Source organism: Astatotilapia calliptera, chromosome 3 (assembly GCF_964374335.1).
Source record: "Astatotilapia calliptera chromosome 3, fAstCal68.1, whole genome shotgun sequence".
In the NCBI taxonomy this organism is placed as follows: domain Eukaryota; kingdom Metazoa; phylum Chordata; class Actinopteri; order Cichliformes; family Cichlidae; genus Astatotilapia; species Astatotilapia calliptera.
In genome coordinates this window covers 2149652-2153348 of record NC_137424.1, presented here as the reverse complement: position 1 = coordinate 2153348, position 3697 = coordinate 2149652, and the positions used below count along the sequence as shown (strand labels likewise).

Here is a 3697-nt window from a genome sequence, read left to right as displayed (position 1 = left end):
ACCATCTTCTAAATTACAAAGAGCGACTCACAAAACAGAAGCTCACAAAACACTCATCACAAACCAAAAATGGCTCCACTGAGCGTCAAACTGTCACCAGAATTTACTGATAATCTAAAGACTCACAGAACTCATTTTGTCTTAGTTTGAGACATAAGTGCATGATCATAATACTGTGTAGTTAGATGAGACAGAGCTGATGCTTGCTCTTAATTATCCTCTTCGTGTTTCCCGAGCCTCAGCAGTGGAAGCTACCATGGATAGAAAGACTACGACTCATCTTAAATCTCAAATCTTTGTCTCCAAAGAGCTGCTGATGTGTCCGATATGATCCACAAGCTTAAACTAGGATTATAAGTGTGTGCAGTGATGTGTGTGAAACCTCTGAGGACTCACACGTGTGTGCTTCAGCCCACACACACATATGAAGCACTGCGACCTCACACAGAAGTGTTTTACACATCCAGCCTGAATCCTGATCATTTCTACAGTTTATTAAGTTCAGCTTCACCTGAACATCAGTGATGAAGCTGCTCTGACTCCATCACAGCTCACAGCTGTTGGAATGAGTCAAACAATGAAGAAGGTTCAGAAACAGCTGATGATTTTACAGAAACATGATGCAAACATGAGAATGGACACATGATTTTTTATTAACAGACACTGTTTATGTTTCACTGTGCATGACGTCATCAACACTGACACCAGGGGGCGCTCATCAGCAGCCTGAGGAAGTGTGATAAGGGAGGGAGACGCAGTGTTGTGTGTACTGCAGTCGGACAGAAGGAAAAACTTCCTCCTGAAAACATTTTCATCCTTCCCAAAAGTGTTTGAGTCAAATGTTACAAATATATAAATACAATAAAACACAGGGTCTTACATAAAATTAGTGATGCAGTTGTGCACTGAGCACCTTTCCAATGTTCCTTCCTCAGATGAGTCCAGCTGCTGAACACATTAACATCTGTATGTAAATGTAGCCGAGAACCAACCTGAGCACTGCTGGGAAAATACAAAGGCAACCATCAAAGTGCTGTATTATCTTATTTATTCTGAATGTTGACTTAGATCCACACCACGATTTATGAAACTATAGAACTAAAATAACAACAATTGTCTGCTTCTTTAAAATTTCTTTCATTACATCAAACCAGTGAAAACTGAAAAAACAAAGAGCTGTTAGCATGTTCAGACCAACTTTGAGACAGAGACTGTAAAGTTCTGCACTTTAAATCCTGCCTGTGTTCCTGCAAATGATTCACACTGAAAGTATCTTAGTTTAGTATTGAGTGAGCCACAAAGCAGCCTGATAGCTTTAAAACAGGAAAAGTAAATGAAATTGACAGTTTCAGTGTAGCTGGATCTATTATTGGGGGGTCATGACCCCCGTAACCCCGCCTGGTCCTGAGGTCAAATCCACCATCTTTGTTTCAGAGCTTCATGTTCTCCCGTGTTTGTGTGCGTCCTCTCCGGTACTCCGGCTTCCTCCCACAGTCCAAACACATGCAGTTAGTGGGGTCAGGTTAGCTGTGAGTGGTTGTGTCTCTGTGTTATTCCACCTTAATCAATGACTTCCTGTTAGCATGAAGTGCTTCTGTAGGACTGATGTCATTTTCATGGTTGGATCATTTAAATGAAGCTGGACTCAGATGCAGTAAATAAGCTGATTGATCATTAATGAATAAAGCTGGTCAAACACATCACGTGGACACATGTGATTGTGTGTTGTAGTATTGATCCCAATGCTGGTATCAGTCCTGGATCAATAACACTGGATGGATGCGTTCAGCATGGAGCCCTGAGCTGTGTTACAGACAAACATGGAAACTGACAGGTCTGTGTCATTCACAGTCTGTAACACTTCTAAACAACAGAGGCTGACCCAAGTGCCTCAGAGCCAGGCACGCTCACATCACAGCTCTCTAAATAAGCCAGTTTCAAAATAAGAGCTGAAAGCTGTGTTTGCTTGTGTTAGCTTATTATTGTGGAGACTAACATTCAGTGATCATGTGTTCAGACTCATAATGATTACTCTCAGAAATCCTGATCTTTGTATTTACTGTGTGTTGGATCAATAACTGAGATTCATGGTATCACACAGCTGTGCTGCTGCTGATGTCAGCACATCTGGAACAATACGAGGTATCTGCTACCAGACTGAGCAGGACGTGAGACCTGTGGACTGTTTAAAGCTGTCCCTCCACAGCTCACTCAGACCTGATCCACACCTCAGTGATATTCTCTGACTTCCTCAGTAGAGACAGAAACCATTCAGATCTGGGACCATCAGCTGACTGATGATGTCACACAGACTGTGTTTTTCAGGAACAGTGATTCTGATGTGAGCCTGCTAGCTGACAGCAGACCTGATGAAAGCACATGTTCACATCTGTGAGGACAGACTGGACTCTTTGACTGCACCTTGGTTCTCCTCAGAGGTCTGTACAGGAGCATGTCCACCCCCACTGAAGATCTCAGTCACTGTGAAACATAGAAAGCTGCTTGTGTGGCCTCTGCCTCACATGTAGATACAGCTACAGGTTTCTCTGTCAGTCAGACTGAAACAGTGTCCTGATGCTGCATCATTCAGCTCTGTGCCCCAGTCAGCATCACTGGGAGCTACCAGTGTTTCTGCCCTTTTCCTGTAACACTACACTCAGCACAGGCTCAGCTGGTATCCAGTGTTGGACTTTGGCTTCAGCTGCTGTGATAGATCCTCTAACATAGATCAGCTCTGCTACATGTTGTTAGATAAGTGCAGCTGCTGTCATGTCCTGATGTTTCTCTGGCTCAGCAGCTTCTCCATCAGAGGTTCACATGGAGCTGATCCAGTATCTCCAGTAACTGTGTTCTGTGCCTCACTGGTTCATCCTTCTGTCTGTGTGACGTCAGTCAGATGTTGAAGTTAAACTCTGTAATCTTCACTGTGTCACAGAGTTCAGTGAGTCCCGTTATTCACAGTATCAATCAGATCATCAGAGAACAGCTGATCAGCAATCAGTGGTGCCAACAGCGCCTCCTGTGGTGAGAGGATGCAATAATGCAATGTAGCATTTTTCCACTCAACACTTGCAGTCATGGAAACTGTCTGTTGGATCTGTGTGACGTTGCTTTCTTGGTTAGAGTTCCTCACAAATGTCCAGATGATTCTTCTAATGAGGCGTCGACCATGTTTGCAGCTCTTTGGAAGAAAACGTCGCCCTTTGCCATCCTTACTTTTCTTTGACTTCTTCAAATGCAGCTGAACTCCAGCTGGTATTTTCTTGGACTTTGCAGCTGTTTCTGGTCATCAGTTCATTCCTGCAAACCTCTGAAGCTGAACAACAATGATGCTGCATTGCTGGCTGATCCCAAAAGGTTGATTCTGTTCATCTGGACGTTTTCAGAAACGTTTGCTCACTGATCAGGTGACTTCTTCAGTCTCAGCTGACTGCAGCTTTACAAGCTTACAAACAGCACATTTGCACAATGACTGAAAGCAGCAGCACCTGATATATATGATACTAATATAATACATATACATATATAATCCATACTAATGATGAAGGAACTGAGCTCACAGTCCATTGTTCATTCAGTGAACTACTCAGTTTATTTTGGGCCTCAGAAATGCTCACTCTGTTTGTACATCACTGTCAGCAATAGACTCATTCTGCTGTGTGGACAGGAACACATGTGACATCACTTCCTGTTTGTT

At 43.2% G+C, this 3697-nt stretch overlaps 1 protein-coding gene across 1 annotated transcript in view; it reads right to left on the bottom strand.

The window, feature by feature from the left end:
- Nucleotides 1-629: 629 nt before the first annotated feature.
- LOC145422772 (protein NLRC3-like) overlaps nucleotides 630-3697 on the bottom strand; it is a 31290-nt gene continuing 28222 nt past the window's right edge. Inside the window, exon 6 of the mRNA XM_080294545.1 lies at nucleotides 630-3697. This exon is cut by the window's right edge and continues 723 nt beyond it. The gene's annotated coding sequence lies outside the window, so the exon portion shown is untranslated.